General features: G+C 39.3%; 1 protein-coding gene and 1 non-coding gene across 2 annotated transcripts in view; one reads left to right on the top strand and one right to left on the bottom strand.

Annotated features, from left to right (window-relative positions):
• Positions 1-20,075, top strand: part of RANBP3L (RAN binding protein 3 like) — a 283,923-nt gene that overhangs the window by 215,803 nt on the left and 48,045 nt on the right. The gene's annotated exons all lie outside the window — the stretch shown is intronic.
• LOC132682501 (U6 spliceosomal RNA) lies at positions 3,338-3,440 on the bottom strand. Its single transcript, XR_009611690.1, has one exon. It is a non-coding gene; the product is annotated as a U6 spliceosomal RNA (small nuclear RNA).

The following is a 20,075-nucleotide window of genomic DNA, read 5'->3' as shown; positions in this document are numbered from 1 at the left end:
GCATTGCTTCTAATCTGGAACCTGCTCCTAACCTTAGTTTTCTTGTCTTGTATATCACATGTGTTAGACACATGTTTTCACTAACTGCTTTTAAATTTTTTTATTATTGGTTTTGAACAAATTGATGTGACTTGGTGTAGTTTTCTTTATCTTTCTTGTGCTTGAATTTATGGGCTTATCATTTTCATCAAACTGGGAAAAATTTTGGCTATTATTTAAAAAAAATGTTTTTCCTGCCTTCTCAATTCTCTTATCTCTTTTGGTGACTCACATTACACATATATTAGTTCACTTGAGGTTGCCTAACAGCTCACTGATGCTCTGTTCATTTTTTAAAAATCTCTTTTCTCTATATATCACATTATTATTTATTTAATTATTTTTTTCATTTTATTTACTTTAGAGATAGAGTGAGCAAGAGTTAGGGAGGCAGCAGAGGGAGAAAGAGAGAGAATCTTAAGCAGGCTCCACCCTCAGCATAGAGCCTGTTGTGGGGCTTGAACCCACAACCCTGGGATCATGGCCTGAGCTGAAAATGAGTCTATTTTTTTATATCTTTCACGTCTCTATTTAACTTTTTGAACACGAGGAATATACTTATAATCACAGTTTTAATATTTTTTGTCTTCTAATTCTAACATTTATTTTGTTCTGAGTTTATTTTGATTATTTCCCTTACTATGGGTTGTATTTTCCCTCATCCCTAGTAATAAGTTGCATACCTGGTAATTTTTTTTTTCAATATATGAAATTTATTGTCAGATTGGTTTCCAAGTTCTCATCCCAAAAGGTGCCCTCCTCAATACCCATCACCCACCCTCCCCTCCCTCCCACCCCCCATCAACCCTCAGTTTGTTCTCAGTTTTTAAGAGTTTCTTGTGCTTTGGCTCTCTCTCCCACTTTAACCTTTTTTTTTTTTTTCCTTCCCCTCCCCCATGGGTTTCTGTTAAGTTTCTCAGGATCCACATAAGAGTGAAACCATACGGTATCTGTCTTTCTCTGTATGGCTTATTTCACTTAGCATCACACTCTCCAGTGCCATCCACATTGCTACAAAGGGCCATATTTCATTCTTTCTCATTGCCACGTAGTACTCCATTGTGTATATAAACCACAATTACTTTATCCATTCATCAGTTGATGGACATTTAGGCTCTTTCCATAATTTGGCTGTTGTTGAGAGTGCTGCTATAAACACTGGGGTACAAGTGCCCCTATGCATCAGTACTCCTGTATCCCTTGGGTAAATTCCTAGCAGTGCTACTGCTGGGTCATAGGTAGGTCTATTTTTAATTTTTTGAGGAACCTCCACACTGCTTTCCAGAATGGCTGCACCAATTTGCATTCCCGCCAACAGTGCAAGAGGGTTCCTGTTTCTCCACATCCTCTCCAGCATCTATAGTCTCCTGATTTGTTTGTTTTGGCCACTCTGACTGGCGTGAGGTGATATCTGAGTGTGGTTTTGATTTGTATTTCCCTGATGAGGAGCAACGTTGAGCATCTTCTCATGTGCCTGTTGGCCATCCAGATGTTTTCTTTAGAGAAGTGTCTATTCATGTTTTCTGCCCATTTCTTCACTGGGTTATTTGTTTTTCAGGTGTGGAGTTTGGTGAGCTCTTTATAGATTTTGGATACTAGCCCTTTGTCTGATATATCATTTGCAAATATCTTTTCCCATTCCGTTGGTTGCCTTTTAGTTTTGTTGATTGTTTCCTTTGCTGTGCAGAAGCTTTTTATCTTCATAAGGTCCCAGTAGTTCATTTTTTCTTTTAATTCCCTTGCCTTTGGGGATGTGTCAACTAAGAGATTGCTAAGGCTGAGGTCAGAGAGGTCTTTTCCTGCTTTCTCCTCTAGGGTTTTGATGGTTTCCTGTCTCACATTCAGGTCCTTTATCCATTTTGAGTTTATTTTTGTGAATGGTGTAAGAAGGTGGTCTAGTTTCAACCTTCTGCATGTTGCTGTCCAGTTCTCCCAGCACCATTTGTTAAAGAGACTTTTTTCCATTGAATGTTCTTTCCTGCTTTGTCAAAGATTAGTTGGCCATACGTTTGTGGGTCTAGTTCTGGGGTTTCTATTCTATTCCATTGGTCTATGTGTCTGTTTTTGTGCCAATACCATGCTGTCTTGATGATTACAGGTTTGTAGTAGAGGTTAAAGTCTGGGATTGTGATATCTCCTGCTTTGGTCTTCTTCAAAATTACTTTGGCTATTCGGGGCCTTTCGTGGTTCCATATGAATTTTAGGATTGTTTGTTCTAGCTTCGAGAAGAATGCTGGTGCAATTTTGATTGGGATTGCATTGAATGTTTAGATAGCTTTGGGTAGTATTGATATTTTGACAATATTTATTCTTCCAATCCATGAGCACGGAATGTTTTTCCACTTCTTTATATCTTCTTCAATTTCCTTCATAAGCTTTCTATAGTTTTCAGCATACAGATCTTGTACATCTTTGGTTAGATTTATCCCTAGGTATTTTATGCTTCTTGGTGCAATTGTGAATGGGATCAGTTTCTTTATTTGTCTTTCTGTTGCTTCATTATTAGTGTATAAGAATGCAACTGATTTCTGTACATTGATTTTGTATCCTGCAACTTTGCTAAATTCATGTATCAGTTCTAGCAGACTTTTGGTGGAGTCTATCAGATTTTCCATGTATAATATCATGTCATCTGCAAAAAGCGAAAGCTTGACTTCATCTTTGCCAATTTTGATGCCTTTGATTTCCTTTTGTTGTCTGATTGCTGATGCTAGCACTTCCAACACTATGTTAAACAACAGTGGTGAGAGTGGACATTAATTTTTTTTTTAAGTTTATATATTTACTGAGAGAGAGAGAGCAAGTATGATTGAGGAAGGGTCAGAGAGGGGGGAGACAGAGAAGCCCAAGCAGGCTTTGCACTGTCAGTGCAGAGCCCCATGCAGGGCTCTATCCCACAAACTGTGAGATCATGACCTGAGCTCAGATCAAGAGTCAAATGCTTACCTGACTGAGCGATCCAGGTACTCCCCTGATAATTTTTTATTGGATGCCAGTCATTGTGAGTTTTACCTTGATATGTGCTCTACATTTCTTTTTTTTTTTTTAATATATGAAATTTATTGTCAAATTGGTTTCCATACAACACCCAGTGCTCATCCCAACAGGTGCCCTCCTCAATACCCATCCCCCACCCTCCCCTCCCTCCCACCCCCCATCAACCCTCAGTTTGTTCTCAGTTTTTAAGAGTCTCTTATGCTTTGGCTCTCTCCCACTCTAACCTCTTTTTTTTTTTTTTTTCCTTGCCCTCCCCCATGGGTTCCTGTTAAGTTTCTCAGGATCCACTTAAGAGTGAAAAAAGAATACGGAACACTTCACGAATTTGCATGTCATCCTTGCGCAGGAGCCATGCTAATCTTCTCTGTATCGTTCCAATTTTAGTATATGTGCTGCCGAAGCGTGTGCTCTACATTTCTATACATATTTTTGTACTTTGTTCCAGGGCGCAGTTACATTTTGTGAAAACAGTTTGATTTTGGGGGGTCTTGCTTTTATGATTTATTAAGTAAGATCAGAACGGTCCTCAGTATAGGGCTGATTATTCCCCACTACCAAGATGACACCTTTCTGAGTACTCTACCTACTGCTTTGTGAATCATGAGGTTCCCAGTGTGAATTCTGGGTGCAAACACTATTCTGTCTCTGGATGGGTGCTTGGTACTCTTTCTCTAGCTTTCCAGGAGATTCTGTCCCTGGCCTAAGGCAGTGTCCTCACATGAATTTGCTAGCTAGTACTCAAGTGAAAATTCAAGGGAAACTCTGCAGATCATCAGGTATCTCTGTCTAGAAAGCTCTTTTTCTCTCCAGTATTTTTTCCTGTGACCTCTAGCTATCTTGTTCACTGCACACTTATAGCTCCGCCTCAAGTCAGGGAATCACCCAGGCTCCACTTGTGTTCCCCTTTCTTGCACTACAGCCTGGAATCCCTCGTAAGACAGTATGCTGGGATAATCACAGGACTCACCTCATTTGTCTCCTTTCTTTCAGAAGTTGATATTCTTCGTTTCATGATATCCCGTGTCTTGAAAACCATAGTTTCATATATTTTCTTCACTTATTGATTGTTTAATGTGGAAATGTAAATCTGGTCCTGTTACCCCACCTCAGCCAGAAGTGTAATTCAGTTTCCAGCATGTTTATTTGGAGAAGAATATACTTCTTCATAGATACTATTCACTATTAGGAAAGAAGGGGGGGGGGGAAGGAAAGAAGGAAAGAAAGAAAGAAAGAAAGAAAGAAAGAAAGAAAGAAAAAGAAAGAAGTAAAGAAAGGAAAACTTGGTTTTAAATAAATCTTATAGAAAGAGATTACTGGGGGACCCCTGGGTGGCTCAGTCAGTTAAGCATCTGACTTTAGCTCAGGTTGTGCTCTCATGGTTCGTGGGCCCGAGCCCTGTGTCAGGCTCTGTGCTGACAGCTCAGAGCCTAGACCTGGCTTCCCATTCTGTGTGTGTGTCTCTCTCTGCCCCTCCCCTGCTCATGCTCTGTCTCTGTATCAAAAATAAATAAACATTTAACAAAAAGAGAGAGAGATTATTGGGAGGTAGCAAAATGAGGGAAAAAAGAATAGTGTAGAGTTCTTGATGAAGCTAATTTTTTTCATTTAAATGTCAGTTCCTTACGCTAAGATATATATTTGCTACTTTTGTGTGTTAAAAAGACTTTCATTTGGTTTTGTTTTTTACCTTGTAAAATTAAAACTTGCTTATCTTCCAACTAAAAAACATACTGGCTTATCAAATTCTAAAGTCTGGAAAGGAGTGGTAAATTTTGGGACTAAAAACAGGTGAACTTCAGATGGCTGGGAAATAATTGATTTTTAAAAAATGTTTATTTATTTTGCATGCACACAAGCAAGCAGGGGAGGGGCAGAGGGCAAGGAAGAGAGAGAATCCCAAGCAGGCTCCACAGTGTCGCACTGTTAGCACAAAGCCCAACAAGATCTTGGCTTGATCTCAAGAACCATGAGATCATGACCTGAGTGGAAATCAAGAGTCAGATGCTTAACCAAATGAGCCACCCAGGTGCCCCTTGATTTCTAAGGTGGCAAATAAAAAACTGTGAGCTCTTTGAATGTTGAGAGTGTATCTTCATTAAACATTTTGTTTCCAATATCCAGAACATAGCTGCTGCTCAGTATATGCTTATTGAATGAGTGAATGAATGAATGAATGAATGAATTTGATGTCTAACCACATAGTACCTAAGGACTGCTGGTCTGGCTGGCCCAGGAATTTTCCAGTGTAGCCCTCTTCTTAATTGATCTGGTTCATTAAAGTGGAAACAGTGAGACTAATTGGCTTTGACACAGGCTAATTTCCCCAAGTCAGTGATGTGGTTGTCACACACACTGTAAATAAGCTGATACGCAAGGCACCTGAGGCACGGGACCTAATCAGTTGGCAGGATCTTGGACCATGACAACCTAGACAGGGATAGAAGAAACAGTATAGCATTAACTGGTGAATCTGCCAAGATTTGGGAACAAAGACACAAAGAACTGACTGGGAAGATACCTGCCCTATGGAATATAGCCCTGGCTGCTCTCTAGAATCACTTGAGTTGTGTTTATTTTTTCTTTTTAATATTTATTTATTTATTGGGAGAGTGCAAGCGGGGGAGGGACAGGGGGGTGCAGAGGATCTGAAGTGGGCTGTCTGCTGACAGGCCGACAGCAGCGACCCCGATATGGGGCTAGAACTCACAAACCTCAAGATCATGACTTGAGCCGAAGTCGGATGCTCCACCAACTGAACCACCCAGGTGCTCCTTTGAGTTGTTTTTATAATATACAGATACTAAACCCTATACCCAGAAATTCAGCCTCAATTACTCTGAAGTGGGGAAGGAAATTTGAATATTTGTAGAGCTCTTCAGGAATTTCATCATATAGCTCGGGTTACAAATTCCTGTGTCAAGCCAAGAAATTAATAATCCCCATCTTTTTACCTTTGTTAGTCTCTCCCATTCAAAAGGTGTCCTATTCTCCAGCAAGATGCTACCAGTAAGAGTTATGCATTAGAAAAATGCCAAGTCAGATGTTAGCAGATGTGAAACTCCCTTTATTTTGGTATTGGTGCCCATTTTCCTTTTCCAAGCCTCTATTTCTGTTCTGCAGGAGGAGAATATAATTCAGTGTAATTAGGTAAGCATCTGTCTAATTTAGTGTATCTGTAATCATATTCAGGTCAAACCATTTCAATCACTATCCAGTTCAAAATCCTTTCTCCAAGCTGCCTTTACTCCCTACTCTTACTGAATTTCCAGGGAAGAAATGTCATGCTTGACTTTTGTGAAAGCAGCAGGGAGATGAAGTCAGGGTGAGTGAGCTGACTGGTAACAGACCGGTAGGGCAGAAAACTGAAGAGCTGATTCCAACTGCCAATGTCATCACCCCATCTGGTTGTGGGCATCTTATTGTTGGCTCCGCAATCCCTGAATATTCCTAGCTTTATCCCCAGATTCACTTCTGCTTTATCCCCAGAGTGCTGGTCTACGCTGAATCTCTGCTTGTGGGGTTCCTTCATGACTACCCAACCTTTTTTTTTTTTTTTTAATGTTTATTTACTTTTGAGATGGAGGGAGACAGTGTGTGAGTGGGGATGGGGCAGAAAGAGAGGGAGACACAGAATCTGAAGCAGGCTCCAGGCTCCAAGCTGTCAGCACAGGGCCCGATGCAGGGCTTGAATTCATGAACGGTGAGATCATGACCTGAGCCAAAGTTGGATGCCCAACAAACTGAGCCACCCAGGCACCCCAATTACCCAACCTTTTTAGGGCTCGAGGCAAAAGGAGGTCCACATATCTTAAGTCTATATATTTAAAAGTTATAAATCAGATCAATAAATTGCTAAATGAAATATGTTCTATTCTCCTAACTTGAAATATATACTTTGTAAGGACACATCAGAAAAATATATATAAAGCTGAGAGTTAGCAAAATATCACTTGACTACAACTGAGTTTAATTTGTATTGCACATGCCAGAGCATTCTCTTGATGGGATGGCAATGTTTGGATGAGTAATAGTTCAGAAATTAGTATATTGGTTTCCTGGAATCCAAATTTTTGGCCATCATTTCAAGTAAAGTCACTAATTTTGGTGATATAATCAAAATTTTCATATATAACTTGTTTTCTTGTGTTCACTAATGAACACATGAATTAAAAAGTAAACTGTAACTATATCCAAACTATAAAATTTGGGTAAGGTTTTAAGAAAATTTAAAGTAAGTGTAAACAAATAAAATTGTTTTGCCTAGATTGTTAAGTAAGTAAGATTTCTTCTAAAATATTTAAAATCATTGGGCCGCCTGGGTGGCTCAGTGGGTTAGGCATCCAACTCTTGGTTTCGGCTCAGGTCATGATCTCGCGGTTTGTGTGTTTGAGCCCCACATAGGCTCCATGCTGACAGTGTAGAGCCTGCTTGGGATTCCCTCCCTCCCTCTCTCTCTGCCCCTCCCCCGCTCACTCTCTCTGTCTCTCTCGAAAAAATAAGTCAACTTAAAAAATTTTTTTAAATATTTAAATTATCTATTAAGATTAAACGGCAAACTACACAGTACAATGAATATCAATTCATTTTGTCACAAAATTTTATAGCAAAGTGATTCATTGACACTATAAATTTCAAAATTTTAATTCTTAGTAAATATTTTTATAGAACCAGAACTATTTGTAATTCTAGCATTGAATGCCCATGAAATTGCCAATATAAAGGAAAGCGATTGCGCTTCATGCCTGTTACACTAGACCTACACTATACATGCACGTAAGGATAATATGAATAATACTGTAGCTAATTCTCAGATACCAGGTTAACTGTTGAAAATCGTGAGCACTGGGTAGTGTATGGAAACCAATTTGACAATAATTATATAAGAAAATAATAATAAAAATAAAATAAATAAAAATGGGATGCTTAAAAATACATAAATAAGCCAGTTATTATATCTCTTTGGTTTTTCTGGGTGATTGTGACTTAATTGAATGTAGTATTTTCAGGAAACGTGATCCATTAACTGTATATGCATATATATATATATATATATATATATATATATATATATGTATTTATTTTATTTTTCATTCAAAAAAAAAAGAAAATAGTGGGCAAATGCATGAGCACCTCTGCAAGTACAAAAAATAAAATAAAGGGAACAAAGAAAACGGACAGTTGGCACCATAAGGGAATTGCTATTTCATTATAAAAGACACTTCTGAATTCACACTATTTGAGAGGAAGGATTTACAAGTTAATTAATTTGGCTTTTTCCTCCCCAAAGTGTTGTCACCAAATACATGGCTGAAATCCTCCCCATGCTCCCAAGCAGCATCGACACAAGCACAGTCCACAAAACTCTGGGCTTTGGACACAATTGCCTTTTGTTTAGAGGATCTAAGGGAATGGAGAAGCTTTCCCTGGGGCCTGAATAGTGTCAGTCGGAGAGCAAATATTTAGGGTTTTACGTTGGTCTGTGCCGCCTCTGACCTTGGATCCTGGGTGGCAGCAGCACCATGTATTCTTCAGCAAATGCACTTGTTGGTGATCAGCAGAGCCCTGTAAAGATGGGGTCCAGGACGGGGGTCCCTCTTGCCAAGACTAAGCGTGGTCCTGGAACCTTTGCTTCCTGTGTGTCTGGGCAAAGAGGATTTGCGGAGCCAGCTGACCTGTGCTTCCAACCATCTTATTGGACCTCCGGGGCCCTGGGAAGCTTAGACTCCCTATTAGAACCGTCTTGGCTCTGTGGAACACTGGGGGGGTAATTTGTAGCCATTCCTGGCTTGTTCTGCCCTCTTTCTGATCCCACTGCTTGTGTCCAAAGCCCGCTGGTGTCTTCTGCCCGTGCCCTGGCAGCTCTGGACGTGCCCACGGGTTCTGCTGGTACCAGTCTCTATGTTCAGATGTATCCCTGAACTTCACAGGCAATTCTCTGGGGATCCTCTTTATAGGAAACCATGGCAAGTGCTCCCCTTTCTCAAGAGTGTGAGGATGTGGAAAGAACAAGGCTTCCAACTCTAACACTCCAAGATCTCTTTAAGAAGTCTCCCCAGTCTTTCTCTTGTATCACTCTGCACACCACCCTCTAGCGGTGGAGTGAGGCATCTAGTTCACTTCTGAGTCACTCCATTGTTTTTGTCTCACGCCTGACTGGTCCTCGCTGAGCCTACACATCTGTCCTTGTGTCTGGTCTCTGACCCAGGAAGGAGTTCATAGCAAAGGGAAGAAAGTAAGATGTGTAGATTGCCATTCTGAAATCATCCCAGGACTGTGCACCAGCTGGCTGTGGTGAACTAGGCTTTATGCCACATTGCAGGTTGGAGGACATCACTTTTTTCATGACTTTAATGACTTCTTTTTGCCCGCGGGTATAACACCAGGCTGACTCCAGGCTGTGAACCAGCTTCCCAAACCACACAAAGACTTTCAGAAATCTCTGCCGTGTACTGCTAGACAATTCAGGTATCTTAATTTTCTGTCAGTCTTAGTGTCTTTAAACTACAAAATGCTTGCCTCCTTTTAAACTCAAAATGAAGTTTATAAAGTTTGTTTCAAATGAGCTTCAAAGAGGGAAAACCAAGTATTTTTATAAAATAATTTTTAGACAGCTCCCACTTACATACTTAACTCTATCTCATAATACTAATTCCCTTAAATGAAATATTATTTCTTATACCAAGCACAGCTGGCCCTCTGAAATGCATTGTAGATAATTCCACTTGGTATCTGCTATGTTTGTAATTTACTGGGTCTGCCAAATGCTGACAAAATAAATCATGTTAGCTGACTCCCAGTGGGGTGCTCTTCTTCAGTTCAGACTGGGCAGCTATCTCCATCTTTCCATCATATCTAGTTAACATCTTTTGTGCTTTGTGCATTTGTAAACAGTATTTTATTTAGAACTTCATAAATCATAAGAATGATGTAATTTTAAACATTGCAGTTCACAACCCATAATAACAGGGTCGGGAAAAAGAGAAAGAAAAATATCTGTTTTTGTTTGTTTGTTGGCTTGTTGGTTTGCTTATTGGTTTGTGTTTTGGGGGTTTTTTGAGGGCGAGAGTGGAGAAGGTTTCTAATGAAGCTCTCGCATGCATCTGGAAAATTCTTACAGCTGAAAGGTTGGCTGTTTCTCAGCCATGGAGCTGAAAAAGGTTTCCTTGCACTGAGAGAAAATGGCAATGCGAGGAAAGTCAAGGAAGAATGAAACCCTACTTCTTTTCTGTTTGATGTTATGCATGTTTTAAAAACATGTTACAAAGAAAGATCCTGCCAGGAGTTCTGGGATCTTATGTTGATATAAATTTTAGCAATATGGCTCAGATGAGACCTTGAGAGTGATTTCATGAATTCGTTCTTCCAATGAAACTCATTGCCATCTAGGGTGTGCCAGGCTCTGTGCTCCATTCTTGGGACCCAAAGTTGAACTAGACATGTTCCCTGTCCACAGAACATCTTGATGTTCTCTTGTTGAGACCCCTGCATTCCACAGGCCTCAAATTAGGTAACTCAAATTTATCAATTTGTCCAAGAATGGTCATTCTATAGAGAGTTGACTCATCCTAAACAAACCAGAACATTATGTATATATTCATGGTAAGAAATATATATATTCTAGTCAGTACTTTCCATGTATAAAAAGATGCTGACATCTAAACATCTAATTGGCTTGTGCCCAGCATTGAGCTAGGTACAGTTACCTCATTTAATGCAAACTGCATATTAATCATATAAGATCGGTGTTATTGTACTCATTTTGTGTGATGCAGAACTGGAAGCTAGAAGATGGGAAGTTGCTCAAGGTCATATGGTTAGCACAGGGTGAAGCCCAGATTCCAGCAGGCCTGCCTGATTTCAGAGACCTTCCAATGTTATGATCTTGATCTCATTTAATGGTATAAAAGCCTGTCTTTGGTTCTTAGGTCAGTAGCACTTTATTCTTTCTATTTATTATGGATGTCAATCACTTAATGAATCTATGTTTCCCAAATAAATATTTTTTTATTTTTTTTTAATGTTTATTTACTTTTGAGACAGAGAGAGACAGAGGATGAATGGGGGAAGGTCAGAGAGAGAGGGAGACACAGAATCTGAAACAGGCTCCAGGCTCTGAGCTGTCAGCACAGAGCCCGACGCGGGGCTCGAACTCACAGACTGTGAGATCATGACCTGAGCCGAGGTTGGACGCTTAACCAACTGAGCCACCCAGGCACCCCCCAAATAAATATTTTTAAAAATTGGCTTCAGTGTTTTCCATTTTGTTTCTTAACCATGAATGGAGCAGAAATTTTCCCAGTTTGGGGAACCATCTGCTAGGATCTAAACATGACACAAGTTGGTTATTTCATCATGGTCTCATTGAGAAAAAAGAAACCGTAACACTTCTCTTTCTTCCCTTCCTCCATCTTTCCCTCTCTTTTTTCTTATCATCTCCTTTCCTTTCTGCCTTTTATTCCTATTTAAAAGTACCATATATTCAGCCCAATTCACTCATATCTTAGTGGGAAGAAACATGTGTATGGAGAATTATCAGGAAATACGCATTATACAATAAGAGAAATATAGCCGACATATAGGTCCAGCCCAGAAGAGAGTATGGTTGACTCTATCCTGAAGACGGTGGGGCCACGGAGTCTTTCACCCAGAAGACACTTGATGTTGATGCTTGAAAAATGAAGAGGCAAGAGGAAGAGCAGCTCAGGGAGAGAGCACAGAGTATGAAAAGCCCTGATGTGTCTTTGTTGGCTACAGATTCCTGTACCAGTGACTAATCAGTGCAATATTAAGAAGAGGAAGGGAGATGCAGAAAGGTGGAGCCGAGCAAGTATTGTGTTGATATTGGCAAAGTGTGGTTTCCAAAGACAAGTGTCCTGCTGCTCTGAGCATTGTTAGAGTGGAAGGTGAGGCAGCTGCAGGGATGGCACTGAGCCAGTCAGTGTTGATGGAATGACTTCTCTCTCTCCTGGAAATTATGATACTAAATACTTCATTTTTTTTAATGTTTATTTTTTTTGACAGAAAGAGAGAGTGTGTGTGCGTGTGCAACTGGGGAAGGGACAGAGAGAGAGGGAGACAGAGGATCCGAAGGGGGCTCTGTGCTGACAGCAGAGAGCCCGATGTGGGGGCTCCAACTCATGAACCACAAGATCATGACCGGAGCTGAAGTCAACTGCTGAACCGACTGAGCCACCCAGGCGGTTTTTCTCAGTACTTTTCCTGTTTGTTGTAAAAGCCATGTGACATGATACAAATTATTTTCTCGGAAATCTTTAATGCAAGGAGAGTGGGGTCTACGTGATGATTTAGACCAATCCGTGATGACAGGGATGAGGCCCGCCTCTCCTGAAGCACATAGCTGCACAATGTCAGAGTTCTGTCAACATCAAGGAGGGAGGAAATCGCTGCTGGGCAGGCATTCAACTATGTCTGCTACAGAGCAAATGAAAAATGAAGGGACAAGGTGATTGACTTTGCAGTTAAGTACAGATACTTAATTGGTACTCCTGTACTAATGAAGAAGGAGCATTGCATATTTTCTCTCTTTGTTAGTACCATCCACATCATTATAGGTCATGTATAATGGTCTGTAGAGAAGTTTTGTTAGTTTTTGTTTTGTTTTGTCACATCTTTATCATTTTCAAAACAGTGCTTTATAAAAGTGCTTTGAAATATCTATCCATCATCTGCAAGGTGCAGGAGATTTTAAATTGGCCTTGATTCATTCGATATTGGAATACGTATAGAAGGCAAGGGATTTGTTTTCTTGTGAAAGTAGTCTTTTCTAAAATCAAAGATGGTAAATGAAAATGTTTCTTCTGGAACAACAAAATAGAAGCCACCAGAGATCCTGGATGATCTCAGGGAAAGCCACCTACCTAGTCTGGACCTCTTGATCATCACTGGACTATTATAAAAGAAAAAATTCTATCTTCTTTGAGGCACTGCATTTTAGAGTCTATTTATTATTATTTAAAAAATTTTTTTAATGTTTTTTTTTTTTTTTTTGAGAGACAGAGAGACAGAGCACAAGTGAGGGAGGGGCAGAGAGAGTGGGAGACACAGAATCTAAAGCAGGTTCCAGGTCTGAGCTGTCAGCACAGAGCACGACGTAGGGCTCGAACTCAAACCGTGAGATCATGACCTGAGCCGAAGTCAGAGGTTTAACTGACTGAGCCACCCAGGCGTCCTTAGAGGCTAGTTATTACAACAGTCTATCCTAACTAACACAGTCGTTACCTTTTTTGAAGAGGGACCAAATCTTCCAGTTTTGTCACAAGAACCTGAAATTTAGAATTTTGTATAAAATCTACAGGTCTCTCTTTTTTTTTAAAGGTTGCTTGTTAATTCAATATTATTTGAAGCCCTGTTTAGGGAAAAACCACATGTCCACACATCACCACTGCCTCTTTGGCATGGCTTCTTGCCTCCAACACTTCTTGGCTTTATGACTGGCTGCTTGTGTGTTTTGACTCTACCACAGATGCAACAGTATTTGCAGGGAGGCAGAGAGGGGATCCCTGGCCAATATTTGAAAAGAGAGGATGAATGATAGGTTGTGGACTCTCTATGTCCCTTATTTGGTACTTTATACAGAAATTAATTTATCAGGTGAAAGTACTACAGAACATCCAGCTCCTCAAATCAAGGATGTAGTAGTAGATGATGGCAAACGGAAGGACAGCCTACAGAGGACTGCCGAGGGGATTAGATGGGTTAACATGTGTAAGGACTTAAAACAGTGCTGGAAAACAGTAAACACACACTTAACACTGGGTGTTAGTGTTATGCAACTTGCCCAAGGTCACAGCTAGTCAGCAGAGGAGTACACGGACCTCCTAAACAGACTTTTCATGTTTCAACTTGTTCAAAATTTTTTGTCATTTTGCTCTATGTTCTCGAAATTTCCGTTACTTTATCTTCTATATGACTAATTCTATCTTTAATCAGGTTCATTATTTAGTTCACTTTTTAATTGAGGTGTGGGGTTTTTTGGGCAATCATATTTTTAATTACCAAGAATTTTTCTAGTGTCCTGGCAACTCAGTTTGTGATGGCAACCTGTTCATATATTATGGACGTAATATCCTTTCTGTTCTAAGGACACTAACAAATTATTTTTTTAAGTTCTCTTTCATTTCCTGCATTAATTCTATTTCATTTTTCCAAGGTCATCTATTCTGTTTGCTCATCTGGTCCTTTTCCTTACTTTTATTGGTTTTCCTCAAATATCTAATGATCTTACATTGGTCAGTCCCATTTATGAGTGAAGGTTTAGGTTGACTTGTATGGAGACTTAGCATGATTTTCCTCTGTAGGTGTAGGTGTGTGAGTCGTTTTTCCCCAGCAGACTTCTCCTAGGGGTTGACTGCATGCTTTGTATAAGTGCCCTGGTTGTATTGACAGTCTTTTGGGTTCATGGATATAAAGCAGACAGGCAGCCTGAAGATATCCTCCAATTACCACAAAGGAGGACTTTGGCTATGGAAGGCTTCAGTACATTTCTTTCCAGTCTCTTTCTGGGTGGAAGGGGAAAGGGGACGGTCTTAGGTTACTTTCAGCTCTACTTCTCTTTCTGGGCCCTGTTTAGAAGACTTTTCCAAGCAGATAACCTACATTCTTAAATTATCAGGATTCATCCTGTGGATAAACATTACTCTTCCACATGCAGTTTTCTCGTTAATACATACTGGTTGTCCGTGTTGCTCATCTTTATTGATGCCAAATTTCTCTTACTATGGTTTATTCCACTCTATTGTTCAGATTCCACCCCCCCCCCCTTTTTAAATCTTCTTAGAAGTCCTCATAATTTTTCATCCAACGATGGCATGTACATAAAGGTGACACTTTAATGAGCATCACCTATATTTTTTACTTACCCCTTTGTATGACTTTTCATATTTTCTGAATGGATTTTGAAGTGTGTGCTCAGCTTGTTATTTTAATTAGTCTTTTTTGTAAGTAAGTTTAAAAGTTCCTTTCTCTATTGTCTTCTTTAAATGTTTTTTAGGATTGATTATCTACATGGGCTTACTTTGGAAAGCTGACAGTGAAGAAGTGTATGTTTGCTGGCAGCTGATGTATGTAATATACAAGAAAACATACCAGGAGTTTTATTTAATTGTACCAATAACACTTAAGTCTAGGTAGACTGCAGAGTTCCTGGGAGAGCTTCAAGCTCCTCTGAATTGAGAAACAATTTAAAAGATCAGAAGTAGAAGGTTGATTCTTTCTTGATTTACCCAACTGGACCCCTGAGACAATGAGCAGGATCCTGTATTCTGACCCTTCCATCTTCTTCAACCTCAGTCGCTTTGGGTCCTCACTGTGCAACAAAGGAGTGGCTTTGGTGGCCCTGGTTCTGACACAACTTTTCAGGGAGTCCCCACCCTACAGCTCACTAGGTGCTGTTGTTATTTGAAGCTACATATCAATGTCTGAGCTACAAAACCTGATCCTCACATGCCAGTCATGAATACCAGAGAGATAAGGAGTGTGTGTGTGTGTGTGTGTGTGTGTGTGTGTGTGGTTTGGGAGGCAAGAAGTGGTTGTAGTCCAACAGTCAATATTTATTGACTATCATGAGCAGGCCTCTGAAGTCATATATGTGGGAATGTAACGAGTTCCTAGATACCTTTTCTCCAATGCCCCGCCAAGGAGCTGAATTTATATTAAAACCTCTCCCATTCTTGAAAATACAACCTGTTCCAGAGTGAATGTTTGTGTCCTCCCCAACCCCAAATTCAGATATTGAAATCGTAACCTCCAATATGATGGTGCTAGGTGGAGCCTCTAGGAGGTGATTAGGTCATGAGGAAGGAATCCTCCTGAATGGAATTAGTGCCCTCATAAAAGGGACTCCAGAGAGGTTTCTCACCTTCTTCCCACTGTGTGAGGACACAGTGAGAAGTCAGCAGCCTGCAGGCCAGAAGAGAGCCCTCACCAGAACCCCACCATGCTGGCACCCTGATCTTGGACTTCCAGGCTCCAGAACTGTGAGAAATGAATTTCAGTTGTTTATAAGCCATCAGTTTATGATACTTTGTTACAGCAACCCCATAACACACAACCTAATTGCTTTTTTAATCGGAAGTTTAAAAATAAAATAGTAATAAATTTTTTTAAGTGGTGTAGAAGGGAACATCTGTACGGTTGAGAAGTAATGAGTAAAATGACCATCTCGTCCTATTTAAAAATGAGTGTGGCATCTTCATGTAAGGCCCAGCCTTACGTGGCTCTCCTCTGCCACAGAGGTCTCTCTGAGCTTAATGATCATGCCCCTTTGTCAATAGCAGATGTTTCTGAGTGTAGCCCAATGTGGGTTTGTTTGTTTGCTTATAAATTGTATTCATGGGCTGCTCCACAAATACAGTATGAATGTTAACATTTCCCATCTTTGTATATGTTTTATAATATAGAGAGTAAAAAGTGAAATAGGAAAAGAAATGTGGAGAGCTTCTTTCCACGTCCTAATAAATCACATTGCCCATTCCTTGTATTCTTTCAATCAGGTTCATTAAAAGTAACTATATTTAAAATTTTTAATCATGGAAATTAAAAATATATATATATGTAGGAATATATAAATGAAGGAATAATATGTCTCATGTGTTCACTTAGTTTTAATAAATATCAATTTATGGCAAGTCTTTTTTATGAGCAGGGGGTGGGGAATTCCAATAGGCTTTTATTGAGATAAATTGACAAAAACCAAGATTTTATCAACCATTTTTTCCTAAACCTTATAGACTCAGCAGAGACTCTGGTCCATATATGTGTACACACAACATAATACATCCCAACAAAAACAGAGTCCCACTGGAATGCTTGCCAATTAACAGAAAACCAATTTTCCCTGTCCCCAAATGTTTTTAAAATTTTGAGTCCCCACTGTACACTTTTCAGTGGAACTGATCCTTTATGGCTTAGGACATTGGGATTCTATTCCTATTTTTACTGAACAAAAAATACATTTTTCAAATTTTAGCCTTATTTGAAGAAAGGGAAGTGACTTTGTTTTCTTCAGTCACCTCTCCCCTACAACCACTAGTTAAAATACAGTACAATTTATGGCAAGTCTTATTTTGTCTATACCCTCCATATCTCCCTCACTCAAATTATTTTGAAGCAGATTCCAGATGTATATTATGGAGTATAATACATTATACTCCATTTAATTAACATAAAAGAAAATGAGTGAAAGGAGAAATAGAGAGAAGGAAAAAGAAGAATGGAAGGAAGGAACCAACAAACAAACTAATGGAAGAAGGAAGGTATGAAGGAGGTAGGGAGGGAAAAACATAGTTCGGTGATTATTTTATTCCTGTGAATGTAAATTCATATCAAGTAACAAAAGTTTGGTCTGGTGCAAGTTAATTTGCTTTATTTTGGAAATGATCCCAGTTAATGAGTGTTTACCTTCAAAGAGTTCAGTTTTGCTGCAAACCCATTGACCCCATGCCCATATACTTCAAACACTTTTAGGTGGAATTCAGATTCTGTAGGATCATTTGATCCTACCCAGATGGTGGACATTATGGAACCAGAACCACCGTACTCCAGTTTCCTTGCCACTTAAAACAAACAAAATAAAACTCTGCATTTTTCTGCCCTTTGGTTTTATTTTGTCTTGTTTTCACTTTGGCTATAAAGACAGAAAAAATGTACAGCTACAGAGATTAAATACCAGCACATAGCAACAATCAAATTTCACCCGTAGGAGAATAATCAGGTAACTTTCCTACAACTTCAGACACAGACAAGCACTTCCTGAGCTCACTAATACAAGACCCCATTCTAAAGACATGGGTTTATTTTGTGCTGAGGCCAAGGCTATTTTGCTAACTGACCTTGGTCTCTGCTGACCTCCAGAGGGAGCCCTGTTGCAGCCAGATCTGAGGCTCATCTGTGAAAGGGCCAAAATTAATTTTGCTTCAAATGCCAAGGCAATGTTTATGGAGTGAGGCAATATTTCTGATAACCAAGACCCGAATGTTGATGTTCAATGGATTAAAGATCAATGGTGGCAATTTCAGAGTGTGAGCACCTTGAATAGGTAAGCAGTTTGGTGCTATGCCAGTGTCGCCTCCTCAATTCGTAGAGAGGAGCAAGCGTTCAAGCAGAACAACCTCTAATACAGCCATTTGCATCTCCCATGTTTTAACAAATAGCAATTATGGGAATCCAGCCAACTGTGCTACCTGAGAAATTCTTTGAGCTAAAAACATACAGTGACTTAGAGTAACACAACTCTAGACAGCCACAAAAGCCTGCCTTGATGAGCTTTATGATAAGCATGTTACATAAGCCATTGTGAGAGCCTGAAACTCTACATTCTCGTCCACAATGTCTTTGATGGAAGGAAGCGTGATCTTAAAAAAAAAATCTACCATGGAATGTTATAAAGGAGCAGAGGATCTGTTATTTAAAATCAATAGAAATTCTAAAGTCGTAACACTAGTTCATGAGTATTGAACTAAAATGGCCATGTAATAATCCCTGCAGTGCTTTGGGGGTTGTAGTGAGGCTCTGGCCAGGGCTTCATGGTTTTCATGTTTGCATGTTAGGGGTCTTTTATCCTATTCTTTAAAGATAAGAGTGATAAATGTAATACTGCTGCTTTTTACTTATACTTGTCATTCAAAGCACTCTGAACACTTTCGAAGAGTAGATATACACTATCATAAACACTTTTGAAACAAGGCAGGTTATTAATTAAATAACTCACTTGCATACTAATGTCCAAGGCATATGTTCCTGCTTCTTAAATATGGTTCAACTGAAAAAAGAAAACTCGCCTATAAACTTAGGACCATTCATATTATTTAACCAAGCACTATGCTTTCTGAGCTATAAGTTCTAATCATAAAATATCATTTTTCCCAGTATCCATTCCAAACGCAGTCGTTGAGAAGATCAATTATTTACCTGTAACATGCCATTCAACAGTGGCGTCTTTTTGACATCACAGCGAGTTGGTAAGGGAATAAGCTCGAGTTTCATAGAAATTCTAACTCATCTTTAATCAAATTGCAAGTAAAAAATGCCAAATATTATTCACTTGTTTTTTGACCCAACCAGACTTCACTTTCTACACTCTGACTCTTTGCTTTTATTTACAAGCAAAAAGCAAAGTATAATATGCCCATTATGAGCTACTAACTTGGTAGTGTTTCTGAAAAATAAGGGTACGGCTTATTATAACTGATTCTAACTATAGCTGATAGAGCTGATATTATTTTACATATTCCTATTACATACTTTCAGCTATCCTGGCTTTTTTCCAGTGGAAATTGGTGAGTCAAAACAGAGTCTCCTCCCAGAGCAGAAATGTGACTTGATATGCTGTGTAAGAACCCAGGAGTCTCTGTAACTCAAGTAATCAACCACAGGGTCACTGCCCAGGGCTGACTCAATAATGCACAACAGTGGGACATAGAGGAACCAGGCAGTAAGTCTCCCTGGGGATTGTCCCTATTCCCTAATGTTGTGACACTGGAAACTAAGTTTAAAGCATTCTTGTTTTTGGTGTCATCAGCCCTCAGGAGAGATATAATGAATAAAAGAATGAGCAAAGCAGACTATTTAAGCAGGTTATGCATGTTTACCTGGACAAGAGGACTTTATAAATATTCCATCTAAAAAAAATCATATATTTATATAAAATATAAACCATGTTTAAATATATATATGTATGCATATATATATATATATATATATATATATATATATATATATATATTTCAGACACCACCCGTACCTCCAACACTGCAGCTGGGAGTCAGGAATCTCTATGACATTCCCAGAGTAATTACAGTGCTCAGCCAGGTTGGAAAATCAAGGGCCTAGATTTTCAGATACACTCCCAAATCCTACTCATATTTCTTGTTTTAAATCTATTTCTTTCTCCTCAGGCTATAGCCAAAGACAAAACAGGAATCTCCTTATTTTCTCAAGTCTTTATATTCACAGAATAAATAATGAATAACCTCTTGCATTGTTTACCAAACATTTGTTTCATTTGACAAATGAAGACACAA

This window comes from Panthera onca, chromosome A1 (assembly GCF_046562875.1).
Source record: "Panthera onca isolate mPanOnc1 chromosome A1, mPanOnc1 haplotype 2, whole genome shotgun sequence".
Taxonomy (NCBI): Eukaryota; Metazoa; Chordata; class Mammalia; order Carnivora; family Felidae; genus Panthera; species Panthera onca.
This window is presented reverse-complemented; position numbering and strand designations above follow the sequence as displayed.